This window comes from Sus scrofa, chromosome 9 (genome assembly GCF_054392235.1).
Source record: "Sus scrofa isolate SSC_HxYL_T2T_F1_AM1 chromosome 9, Sscrofa_HxYL_maternal_Yorkshire_Landrace_v2.0, whole genome shotgun sequence".
Lineage (NCBI taxonomy): Eukaryota > Metazoa > Chordata > Mammalia > Artiodactyla > Suidae > Sus > Sus scrofa.
In genome coordinates, this window is record NC_139391.1 from 125202259 (window position 1) to 125216026 (window position 13768).

A 13768-nucleotide genomic window follows, 5' to 3' on the forward strand; every position below is an offset into this window, starting at 1 on the left:
GGTTTCAGTTCCTCCATCACCAGTTGCCTAACCTACCGCAGAAGTTGCAGCCAAACCCTAGCAGTGGGTGACAATTAAGTGAGGGGGTGTGTGGATTAAAGTTTAGTGCAGCTTCTGCTTTCAGCTCCCTGTCTCCTTAGGCGCTGGTCCGTGCTTTGGGGCCAGGCATGGATTTGGTGTCTCAGCCTTCACGGGGGCTGGCCCTCCTCACCTGGTCACCGTACTTTTCCTCTTTTCTTAAGAGTTCTTTCTGGGGCCAGGCAGCACCTCGGTCCCTCAGGTAAGGAGACTGTAGGTGGGCCAGTCCCACCAGGTCACCTGGCATTTCTAGACACACCTATCCCATCCCATCCCCTACTCCAGTGCCTAAACCAAGGAGGTGCAATGAGCAAATCTGTGTTTAAATACAATTAGACTGGCAGCCAAGATCAGGAGGATTGAGCCTGCTGCAGAATCTTCCAGAACACTTGTTAAAATATGACTCCTGGGAGTTCCCCAGTGGCCTAGTCATTAAGGATTTGGCATTATCACTGCTGTGGCACCCGTCTGATCCCTGGCCCAGGCGTGGCCAAAAAAATTAAAAATCTTAAGAAAAAAATACAAACTCCTGGACCCTACCTGGAAAGTGCCATTCACTAGGCCGGGGCAGGGCTTAGGAATCTGCATTTTACCCTCAGGTACATGTCCCACTCTCATCCCCACCCCCATGATGCCAAAGCATTGTCTGGTAGACCTGGATGAGAGGGAAGCCAAGCTGGAGGTGGGGAGGTGAGTGTGGAGCTTGCATGTGCCTGAAAGGTGCCTGGGCCCATCAGGCAAAGGCACCAGCAGAGAGAGGAAGGGGAGGAGACACACTCCAGGGACAGAGTGGGCTCTGATTGGAGGAGGTCTGGCTCCCTGGTTTGCATCCAGGCCAGCACCTGCTTTTCCAGCAGGGCGTGTGGCTCTTACATACCCAGGGCGGGCATCTGGGCTGCATCTCCTCCTTCTGGTTCCAGCTGGCTCCGCTCCCCTGACGGCGGCTGTCCCCCAGGGACAAGCCAGGGCCACTGCCTGGGAACGCTCAGGTTACAGCTGTGCCCTGGCCTCAAACGCGGCCTCTCCATGGCCCTGCCTGATAGAGTTACCAAATGCCAAGTGTGACAGATTCTGGGAGGAGGACAGAGTGGAAACCAGAGCTGATCCCAAAGGCTTGTCTTTTATGCCCCAAGCCCACTTGGTGACAATGGCTGCACCTGCCATTTCCAGAACCTCCTCTTCTGGGGGATTTAAAAATACCTCGACTCCAGGGGGCTTTGTGACCCTGGGACATTTTTCTTTTTAATGTACATGATGGACTGTCACATAAAAGTGTAAATTATTTTTCTTCTTCGTCTATTCACTATTAAGTAGGGGGAGTATTTCTCTCACTTTATAGACATGCTTCATTTCTAGATAGAAATGGCTCCTTAATTTTAGAGATTCTCACTTGAAGCTGCTTTTCTCTTGCAGAGTTGGCCCTTTTCGTAGTAACGAAGGCCCTTCTTTGTGGGTGTTCCCCGCGGGCCTTGGGAAACCGTTATACCCAGAGCACCTCACCTGAGAGTTTCCCCTGCTGCTGGCTTTGTGTTCCTCCAAAGCACCTGGTCTGGGGCTCTGCCCAGAATGGGCGGCCTCGTCTACACTGCTGATCCTGCCCCTGGAAACAGGCTTCACCAAGGAGCCCTGTGCCGTCAGTCCACAGACTTCATGGAGATTGCGGGATCCTTCCGCAGCTGAGGTAGGAAATGGGGGTTGGGGTCAGAGGGGTTATCTTAACTCCCCAGAGAAAAGTATGGTGTGTTGAGGCTTAACTGGGAGGTGCAGTGTTAAGGCAGCGAGAGGGGGTGAAAGCAACAGTGGAGGCAGGAAAAGAAGGAGATGTTACCCAGTGAGAGGCAGCTTCCCCAACACATGCAGCCTCTTTTATTTTATTTTTTTGCTTTTCTGTCTTTTTAGGGCCACACCTGCGGCATACGGAGGTTCCCAGGCTAGGGGTCCCATCAGAGCTGTAGCCGCCGGCCTATGCCACAGCCACAGCCATGCCAGATCTGAGACGTGTCTGCGACCGACACCACAGCTCACAGCAACGCTAGATCCTTAACCCACTGAACGAGGCCAGGAATCGAACCTGTGTCCTCATGGATGCTAGTCGGGTTCGTTAACTGCTAAGCCACGATAGGAACTCCCAGCTGCAGCCTTTAGTGTGGTCCCCGCAGGATGTCTTCCAGACAGGCAGCGAGGCTCCATCACGGTTCGGAGATGGAGAGGAAGAAAAAGGACTTGATCTCCTGGTGCTTTTCTATCTCCTGCCTTTCCTGGGTCACGGTTCTCTCCATGGCGTGCTCATGCCCCCACAGCTCTGACTGTGTGGCCTGTCTCCTCCAAGCAGTCCCCTGGGGAAGCTGGATCCTGAGCCCCACATTTCACTTATCCAGATTGGTCCTGGCATCAGGCACCTGAAAAGCAGGCAGAGGCCCCGTGTTCACCCAGGATTATTAGAAGCAGCTGCTGAAGCTGGAGCACAGGTGGGGCCGAGCAGCCCTAGGAGACCCACAAACGGAGTTTGGTTTGGTGATAAACAAGGAGTTAAGGATTTTTTTTTAAAGGCAGGTTTTTTTGCATGTGTGTGCCTGTCCATTGAAACTCTGGCCCTGCTAGACCTTCAAATGCCATTTACAACTCACTCCTCTCTTGAGGCTGGCGTGGGTCCTTAGCAACATATGACAGTGAAAAGCAAAGGCCTGGAGAAGTTGTGCGGGAAAAAGTTCAAATGTGCTCACTTCCCAAACTACCTCACTTCATTTCTCTGCCACGCTCTGCTGCTTAACTGTGTGGCCTTGTGAAAGCTGCTTAACCTCTCTGAGCTGGTATGGCAGGTTCATGAGGGTCAACATGATACATGCAACGTAGGGTTCTTGTGAGAAGTCAGTGAAATGATGGATGCACAAGCCCTTTAAAACTCTGATGTGCCTCTTCTCAGTGTATTCCCCCTCTTCCTGCAGCCCCACCCACCATCCCTCTTGAGACACTCTGGCTTCTTTCTCAGGCCTTCTTGGGCTTGGTTCCAACTCTGTTTCTAGCAAGAATCTCTCCATTTCTGGCCCCAACCCCATTTGTTCCTTCGAGCTCATCTGTCCCTTGAAATAAGCCCTCCTTGGCACGCTCTTAGGGAAATTTTGGTGTTCAGATCAGGAATCGTACGCTTTTAGCTATAATCGTTTGCTAGGGCAACGATTTCACAATTTCACAATAAAAGGAGCTTTCTTTTGAAACAATGCATAAGCTCTGCACAAGTATCAACACGTCAGGAACCACAACAACTTGCATGGGAAAAGCTGGTCTGACTATAGCCTGGAGTCTGTTCTGCGTTGAGGCTGAAAAGAAAGGCAGGTCGGCTTGTTTGTTTCACTGCTAAGCCTTTCATTCCCTTAACACCCTTTCTTACACATGGTCTCATTTTAGCTTCTAATAACCCCCACGAGGTTGGAAGGGCACCTCTGATTTTACAGTGGAGGAAGCGAGGTTCAAAAACAAACACTGAGTGATTTTTTTTCCCCCAAGGCCCAAACAACCAGTCTGAAGTCAGATCAAACAAGAAACTGTCTTCTAGTTCCACGTATTTTCTATTGCTGGCCTCATTTTCCCTTGTTCCTATTCCCTTTATTCTTGATTTTCACAAGAACTTCTATCTCCAGGGACAGCGTCTCAGCTTCTGGCAGGTGCTTATGTTCTTAGTAACATAATTTCTTTGACTCACCAAGAAAGTCGGTTACAGATCCATGTGGCCATTAGGGATCAACCCAAGACCACACTGGCAGCCTCTTGCCTTGAGTTCAGGGGAGGTCTGGGCCAATGTTTCCTGGCTGGTTGAGGGAGCCTTGTGGTGCCACCATGACCTGCCCCAGAGTTCAGAACTGAAGAAAGGCCCAGATTGATCTTCTGTTCTGAGAACAGAACGCTGGTCAACTGACCTTGCTGTCTTTGCTGAGCTGTGTCCCATTATCATAGTCAAGTTCACCTTACAGCTCAACTAGCTTGCAACAATTTTCTCATGTGTCAAGTGAAATGAGAGGTAAAATGTGCCCTGAAATCTAAATGGCTGATAAAAAATGCTGGTTTAAAAATAGATATGATCATTTAAGACCTGGTCACCTTCCCCGTCATTGATATGTTAATGTACTATATATGTGACTATGGATAAATATCTGCATCTTTATTTTAAAAAATACACACCAAAGCCTCTAGTTATCTCTATAGGCCCGGCTCTGCGTGCAGGCGGACACTAGTTAGGTTTGCACTGCTGTGGTCTGAATGTTTGCCTTTCTTGAAATTCATATGTTAAATCCTAAAGCCCAGTATGATTGTATTAGAAGGTGGGGGGGGGTCTTTGGGAGGTGATTAGGTTAGAAGGTCAGAGCCCTCATAATAGGATTAGTGCCCTGTTTTTTAATTTATTGGTTGATTGCAATGTTCTGTCAATTCCTGCTGTACAGCAAAGTGACCCAGTCATACATATATACACATTCTTTTTCTCACATTATCCTCCATCCTGTTCCATCACCAGTGACTAGATATAGTTCCTTGTGCTATACAGCAGGATCTCATTGCTTATCCACTCCAAGTGCAGTAGTTAGCATCTACTAACCCCAGGCTCCCAGGCCATCCAACTCCCTCCCCCTCCCCCTTGGCAACCATAAGTGTTTTCTCCAGGATTAGTGCCCTTTTAATAAAAGAGGCCCCAGAGTAATAACCTAGCCCTTTCTTCCATGTGAGAATACAAAAAATCTGACTTGGCAGGGAGTCCTCCCTGGATCATGCTGGCACCTTGATCTCAGGCTTTTTCTCTCCAGAACTGTGAGAAATGAATTTCTGTGGTTTATATGCCACCCAGTCTATAGCATTTTGCTATAGCAGCTGAATGGACTGAGACAAGCATTTGGCAGGCTTCTGCACAGAACACCCTTAGCTTAACAAGGTGGAGCTGTATTAATAAACAGGGAAGATCCTCACTGGGAAAGTAGACATGGGCTTATCTCTGGCATCACACATAGAGACAGAGGATGGATTCACATGTGAGATAGGACAGGGGTAAGGACAAATTTTGGATACATTTGGACTAATCATTATGGCCATTAGTGCACACTGTTGGCTCAGGGTGCCTTGGTTCTTCACGTGGCTTCTCATCCTCCAGTAGACTCAGCTGACTGCCTTATGTCATAGTCTCTCAGGATAGTGGCCCATGAGGACAAAAGCAGGAGCTGCAAGATTTCTTGAATCCAGGCTTCACAACTTACACATCTGCCACATTCTAATGGTTAAGGCCAATAACAAGGCCAGCCCAGATTCAAAGTTTGGGAAAATAGTCTCTCTCTCTTTCTTTCTTTCTTCTTTTTTTTTTTTTTTTTTGCCTTTTCTAGGGCTGCTCCCATGGCATATGGATGTTCCCAGGCTAGGGGTCTAATAGGAGCTGTAGCGGCTGGCCTACACCACAGTCATAGAAATGCAGAGTCCAAGCCGTGTCTGTGACCTATATACCACAGCTCACGGCAGCACCAGATCCTTAACCCACTGAGCAAGGCCAGGGATGGAACCTGCAACTTCATGGTTCCTAGTCAGATTTGTTAATCACTGCGCCACAACGGGAACTCCGGAAAATAGTTTATTGATGGAAAGAGTTGCAAATATTGTAGTCATGTGTTTTAATCTATTACAGCAGGATACATGAACAGTTGATTCCTGTTATTTACAGTAGCTGTGTTCTATAAAGTCACATTGCAAATAGAAAATATTGAACCATGGTTCCTAGAGGAAATAGAAGGTTAAGTTCCTATGAGCCTCTGGATACATTTTTATCAACCGATCAATAATAACATTGTTTTATGTGTGTACCTATTTAAAGACACCTTGTTTAATATATACTCATTAACATTTAATATATACTCATTAACAGTGAACTCATGGCTAATAGCACTATAACTCATGCCTGAATGAAGCTTATCTAACACATGTATTTCCTCCATAAGGCACATCACAGTCTCATGTGCTTAGAACACTAGACAGAACTTCAGCATTACGCTTGGGAATCATTTAAACAGCAAAATCATCAACAAAAGGCACAAAAGTGTGAGAAAAAAGATCACTAAATAACCCCCCCCCCCACAACCAAAGAATACATGTTTATACTATAGAGCTGAAACAAGAAGGCTTGTTTTATCTTGGCTGGGAACATGTGTGTCAGACTACTCAAGTTTTTTACCACTCTGCACATTTCCATGAATAAACATGCAAGCCTCATGTGTATTGATTTTGGGGTTACAAATACATTTTAGTAAGTAGGTGAATTTACAGCTACACAACTCACAAATAATGGAGATTAACTATACATAAAAGAAGGAAACCAAATTGATAAATGGTGATGATTCTGTTATGCTCATTCATAGGAAAACAGGAAAGAAATGAACATTGATGGAGTACATACTGCATGCTTATGTTTTGCATTTACTATATCATCCAATATAATATATATTATAAAACATAATTTGTAGCCCTTTTTCTTTTCCTTCTGAAACTCCATTTATGCATATGTTGGTACACTTGATGGCATCCCATACAAGCCTTTGAGGCTCTATCCATTTTTTCCTCATTCTTTCTTCTTTCTGTTCTTGAGACTGGATAGTTTCAATTGACCTGTCAGGTTTGCTAATTCTTTCCTCTGCCTGCTCACATCTGCTTCTGAGCTCCCTCCCGTAGTGCATTTTCCATATCAACATCAGAATTTGATTCTGTGTATATATGCATTTATGAAATTTCTATCTCTTTATTAATATGCTCTATCTGGTGGTATATAATTCTAATACTTTAGTTCTTTAGATGTGAGTTCTTTTAGGTCTTTATATTTAAAATACCTGATTTAAGGTCTTCATCTAGTAAATCCAGTGTCTGGACTTCTTCGGGGATTTTTTTTTTTTTTTCCTGTGTATGAACTGTATTTTCTTGCTTATTTACTTGTCTGGCAATATTTTGTTGAACACTAGACATTCTAAATAATATATGTGACAACTGGAATCAGATTTTCTACCCTTCTCACGTTTGTTTTGCTATTTGTTATTGTTAGTTTGTTTCGTGGCTTTTCTGAACTAAGTCTCTTTTCTTTGTTAGGTTGGCCACTGAAGTTTCTGCTTGATTATCTTAGTGGTCAGCTAATGATTGCACAGAGATTTCTTTAAATGCTTTGAACTAATAAATCTCCCAGTCTTTGCTGAGGACTCTCTGTGAGTGTTGAATTGCCTTCAACACAAAGCCAGGTAATTGACAGCTCTGTCTTAGCCTTTACTTCTTCCTTTTTCAGAGCCTCAAGGTCAGCCAGAGGTGACCCTCTCAGGTCTTTCCTGAACATGCCCACAGCCCTACATATACATATCACCTTGTGGATTACCAATAATGTGTCAGGGTTTGTCAAAGCTTTATAAACATTTCATTTTACAGTTTTTCCTTTTAAGCTTTTTGGGTAGATTATTGTTTGTGCAACTGTTACCCACCACTTTAGGCAGCTGTAAAGTTTAAAAATTGCCTCTAATTGTTAACAAACATACTAAGGTAAAAGGCTTTTCACACTGAGTTCCAAGGTAGGTCAAATAAAGATACGCTTGCCAGGGCGGTCTTTGAGAAAATCACCAGAGAAGTCAAATAATGACAGTTCTCTTGGAATGAGGTTTTAAAGGCACGTCAATCCTGTTTTGCCCCTTCCAGGGGGGTTGGCATGTTTCTAGTTTTCACCATGATTGGAAGCTTTTGATTTTCAAGGCCACCGCGGAGCTGGGGAGAGATGGTGTTAAAATGCCACAAAGTTTGCTATTCTTACGGAGATCCAGTGGTTTTTCTTGAATGAATACCTGTAGATTGAGTAAACAGGCTCACCAAAAAGCCTTTTGTTAATTTTCAGAGTTTTGAAAAAATGTCGATTCTGACCACGTTGCTTTCATGGAGGAGTTTTTGAAGGTTCCTTTGACTCATGCCCCTTGGTAGCTCTTTTGATCCTTATTATAGCAGTTAGGATTAGGTCTGTCTACATGTGACCAAAGACCCCAAGTAACAGTGGCTTAAATACACACGTTGTATTGTCTCACATTAAGTTAAAAGTAAGTTGGAACTGGAGTTCCCATCGTGGCTCAGCGGTTAATGAATGCGACTGGGAACCGTGAGGTTGCGGATTCGATCCCTGACCTTGCTGAGCTCTGATTAGACCCCTAGCCTGGGAACCTCCATATGCCTCGGGAGCAGCCCCAGAAAAGACAAAAAGACAAAAAAAAAAAAAAAAAAAAAGTAAAAGTTGGAACTGTTCAGAGACAGCGGCTTCTTTTCGCTTTCAGCTCTGCCAGCCCTAGAGTGTGGCCTTCATGTTAAGAGTCTGAGATAACTGCTTAGCTCCTGCATTCCAGGAAACAAGATGAAGGAAGAGGTGAAGACGAGCATACACCCTTCCTTTAAGTACACTTCCCAGAAACGGCACATGGTGTTTCAGAACATGGTCACATGGCCACATGGCCACACCCAGCTCAGAGGAGGTTGAAAAGATAGAGTCTTGATTTAGAAGGCCATGTGCACAGCTGAAAACTAAGGGTTTATTAGTAAGGAAGGAGGATGGTTAGCTGTGAAGATAACTCTTTGACAGGTGAAAAAACAGAGGTTTAAAGATATTCACTAATTGATCCAAGGACACCTCGGCTGTGTGCGGTGGTCCTGGGATTCAAATCAAGTGATCCGATCCTAAAGCCTGTTCTTTTAACCCTTTTGCCATGCAGATTCAGAGACAAGCTTGATGAAATCACAGAGTTGGCAAGCACAGATATATCTGGCCCCAAAACTCATCTTTTTTCCATATTTACCCCAAGCCATCTATTTTACTCTGGTGGGCCATCTGGAAAGGGAACAAAATAGATCTCATTGTTCAAGCTGAAATGCCTGGTTAGAGGTTCATTAAGACATCTAAATAAAGGGCATCAAGTGCCTTTGAAATACAGGACCACAGTGAGTGCTGGAAGGACAGCGAATGAACCAAGATGACAGATAATCAGAACTAGAGCTATTAGGAAACACATGCAGTAGAACTTGCTTTCCAAAGTGGGGTTAAGGGACCAGTAAGGTAGAGGCCGTGCATTGCTATTAAGAAATCAGTATTGAAGGTTGCAGCCTTGAACAGAACCTAAAGTCCTAAAGTTGTTTTGTTTTTCCTCACTAACCTCTTGGACTCCTAGCCCTGCTCCAACCAGTCAGTGTGCTGTTGTTTGTCCCTTCTGTGCCCATCTGGCTCTGGGATGGGGTGAGGCCCAGAGGAAACCCAGTCTTCAGGAGCCCACCCAAGGTCTGAGGGGATGAAGGCCATTGCAGTTTGATAACCAACAGAAGCACAGTTGAAGTTGTGGTGACTATAACAGCCCCATTCTTAGCCACCTGAAGATAATCCATTGTTCTCTATGGTTTGGAGCCGTTACACACACAAAGATTGGGTTCCAGCGCTGGAGTGATTCTAACTCTATCTAATGGTGTCTGTTTGAGTTATTGAACTTAAAAAAACCTCATGGTTGGAATTTGGGCTCCATAAGGAGCTGCCATCTGTTTGCCTTCTTTGCATCTAGAAGCCTCCTTACTAGCACACAGGGCATATCCACTGCTAAGAGATCCCTCCCCACCCTGTCCTGGCACCCCAAAATAACCCCTGGTCATACCTTCCCTTCACACACACACACACACACACACACACACACACGTGCAGAAATAACTCCAGCCTTTGCTTTTGTCCTCTGCTTTCAACTTTTTCCAGGCTCCCACACTGTTCTTTCTGTGGCTTCACACCTGAGCTCTTTCTCCCTACACCAAGGTTAAAGTAGCTGGTATGAAAATACCAGATTACATTTAATATTTAAAATTTAATTGAACACTTTATTTTGAGGTAGTTATAGATTCACATGCAATGGTGAGAAATAACAGAGATATCACGAGCTCTTTACCCAGTTTCCCAGTGGTGGCATCTTGCAAAACTTGGTACAATATCAGAGTCAGGATATTGACGTTGGTCTAATTCCCAGATCTTATTTATATTTCCTTTTTCGTGTGTGTGTGTGTGTTTCTACGCTATTTTATCACGTGTGAAGGTTTGTGTATCACTCGCTATCTCTTGTGTTGCCTTCGAATAACCCCACCTATCTCCCTCTTGCTCCTCCCCCACCAGCCCACCCCTGGCAACCTGTTCTCTATTGCTATATTTTTGTTGTTTCCAGAATGTTATATAAATGAAGCTGTAGCCTATGTAACCTTTGGGGATTGATTTTTTAAAATTCAGCCCAGTTCCCTTGATAGCCATCCAAGTTTTTGCATGTGTCAAAAAGTTGTTCCTTTTTATGCTGGGTTTTATTCTAAGGTTGGATGTACCATAGTTAGTTTCACCATTTCCCCGCTGAAGGACCTCTGGTTGTTTTCAGTTTGGGGCTGTTATGAATAAAGGTGCTATGAATGTTCATAAACAGGTTTTTGTGTAAAAATAAAACATAAGTTTCTATTCTCTGGGATAATTGTCCAAGAGTGCATTTACTGGAGTTCCCGTCGTGGCGCAGTGGTTAACGAATCCGACTAGGAACCATGAGGTTGCGGGTTCGGTCCCTGCCCTTGCTCAGTGGGTTAACGATCCGGCGTTGCCGTGAGCTGTGGTGTAGGTTGCAGACGCGGCTCGGATCCTGTGTTGCTGTGGCTCTGGCGTAGGCCGGTGGCTACAGCTCCGATTCGACCCCTAGCCTGGGAACCTCCATGTGCCGCGGGAGCGGCCCAAGAAATAGCAACAACAACAACAACAACAAAAGACAAAAAGGCAAAAAAATAAAAAAATTAAAAAAAAAAAAAAAGAGTGCATTTACTGGATCATGTAGTAATTGCATGGTTAGTTTTATGAGAAACTACCAAAATGTTCTCCACCAGCAGTAAATGAGTGATTCTGTTTCTGTACATCCTTGCCAGCATTTGATATTATCACTACTTCTTATTTTTGTCATTCTAATAGGTATGTATTAAAATTTCACTGTGGTAATTTAGTTTTTTTAAATCTATTTTTATTTTATTTTTATTTTTTAAATGATTGCACCCATGGCATATGGAAGTTCCCAGGCCAGGGACTGAATCTGAGCCACAGCTGCAGCAACACCAGATCCTTTAACGCACTGCACCAGGTTGGGGATTGAACCCGTGCCTCTGCATCAACCTGAGCTGCTGCAGTCAGATTCTTAACCCACTGTGCCACGGCGGGAACTTCTAGATCTGTTTTGGTATATCAGCTTTTAATTGTAAACTCATGTATGTATCTTTCATGTATTGTTTTTTTCTACTACATTATTATTATTATTATTTTACTTTTTAAAATTGAATTATGTTTACTGACGATATTATTTAAGACAGGTGTATAATACAATGATTTAAATTTTAAATGTATACTCCATTTAAAGGTAATGTAGAATTTGGCTATATTTCCCACGTTATATGGTATATCCATGTAGCTTATTTATTTTATACAAGGCAGTTTGTACCTCTTTCTCCCCTACTGCTATATTGCCCCTCCCCACTTCCCTCTCCCCACTGGCAACCACTAGCTTGTTCTCTGTATCTGTGGGTCTGCTTCTTTTTTGTTATATTCATTGGTTTGTTGGGTTTTGTTGTTGTTGTTGTTTGTCTTTTTTGGGCCACACCCGTGGCCTGTGGAGGTTCCCAGGCTAGGGGTTGAATCAGAGCTACAGCTGCTGATCTATGCCACAGCCACAGCAATGCAGGATCTGAGCCATGTCTGTAACCTACACGGCAATGCCGAATTCTTAACCTGCTGAGCAAGGCCAGGGCTGGAACCTGTGTTCTCATGGATACTAGTCAGGTTCCTTTCTGCTGAGCCAGATGAGAACTGGCTGTTGCATTTTTTTTAGATTCCACATATAAGTAATGTCATACAGTATTTGTTTTTCTCTGTCTCATGTATTGTTCTTCAGAAGCTTCTTCACTGTTAAACAACTGTGTAAAGTGTTAGAAAGATTCAAATTTTCCACCAAATTTCTGCTAGTATTAACACTATTCCATTTCATTCTTCAGCCCACCCTTTTTTCAATATGCTGAGAATTATATCAATGTCCGCACTTTTTTTTTTTTTCTTTTGGTCTTTTTGTCTTATTAGGGCCATACCCACGGCATATGGAGATTCCCAGGCTAGGGGTTGAATCAGAGCTGTAGCCACCAGCCTACGCCAGAGCCACAGCAACGCTAGATCTGAGCTGCGTCTGTGAGCTACGCCACAGCTCACGGCAATGCCGGATCCTTAACTGGCTGAGCAAGGCCAGGGATTGAACCCGCAACCTCATGGTTCCTAATCGGATTCATTTCTACTGCGCCACAACAGGAACTCCTATCAACGCCTACTTATGAGACAAGATGAAACACAATGTTGACACCTAGTCAGTCATGGTCAACTCAGGACCCAATGTGATGTACACTGCATGAATAATGTAGTTAATGGGCCATTCTGGCCTTCATGGTGCTGTTATGGAGGGAATTGCTTTGCCCACATGCCAGTTACATGTCTATATTCATACACATTTTTTTTCTCATCGAAAGGTTAAACTAGGAAAAATAGACACCTCACAATTTCTTTTGCATCCCTTCCAGAATGAGAGGTCTTTTAGGCTCTCTGCCCAGCTCTGATCTGCATCCTGCCTCCTTGATTCCTCAACTCCGTGCAGCTCAGGTCCCACTCTGGCTTCCTGGCATCACACTCACCCCTGCGGGGGGGAAGGAGAGGTAAGAGGGGAAGCTTAGTGTCTGGGTTTTTAATCTGTCTGGGAGGGAAATCAGTGTTTTTAGCGGACAACTTAAATGTTTACTTTGACAAAATGTAGAGACCCAGGGGGTTCCCGTCGTGGCACAGTGATTAATGAATCCAACTAGGAACCATGAGGTTGTGGGTTCAATTCCTGGCCTTGCTCAGGGGGTTAAGGATCCAGCATTGCCGGGAGCCGTGGTGTAGGTCCCAGATGCGGCTTGGATCCCGGGTTGCTGTGGCTGTGGTGTAGGCTGGCAGCTACAGCTCTGATTTGACCCCTAGCCTGGGAACCTCTATATGCTGTGGGTGCGGCCCTAGAAAAGGCAAAAAGACAAAAAATAAGTAAATAAATAAAAATAAAGCAGAGATCTAGTTGTCTAGGTACAGTCGGGAATGCATGTGGTTGAATCTGCACGTGACCGATAGGTCCTTTTTCCCAATTTGAGAGTCCAAAGTATAAGGGGAGAAAGAGACAACTCAACAAATAACTCACTGCTGCCTAGGCTTTCTCCGCTAGGTGTGTGTGTGGATGCATCATGCATTCATACCTATGCATGCAATGAATGGCTTAGTGTACAAACCCTGCCACCAACATCACTTCTGTAGATTGCCAGGGAGTTCCACTTGGGCTCACCAGCAAAGCACCTTCTATAAAGACTATATATAGTAGGCACATGCCTCCGTAAGCAGTGCAGCTATTTATTTTTTTAATGGGGGATTCTCATGTTACAAGGACATCACAGATTACTGAATAATTTATTTAATGGTAGATTATATGGGCTTCGCTCTTTGCCAGTGAGCTCCTACGCAAATGTCTAAAGGAGATAAGGTAAGTGAAAGGTAGATGCAGGCTTGGGTGTGCTGTTTATTTATTTTTTACTAGATACGCATAACTATTAAATT

General features: G+C 44.4%; 1 long non-coding RNA gene across 3 annotated transcripts in view; it reads left to right on the top strand.

The window, feature by feature from the left end:
* The window catches only part of LOC110255517 (uncharacterized), an 82231-nt gene that overhangs the window by 14314 nt on the left and 54149 nt on the right, over nt 1–13768 (top strand). For 2 of the 3 annotated variants that reach the window (XR_014816321.1, XR_014816320.1), the window contains exons 4-5: nt 1492–1759; nt 12712–12843. This is a non-coding gene — a long non-coding RNA (uncharacterized LOC110255517). Of the gene's footprint in view, nt 1–1491; nt 1760–12711; nt 13008–13768 lie in introns of all 3 variants that reach the window. The other variant, XR_014816322.1, reaches the window with a different exon arrangement.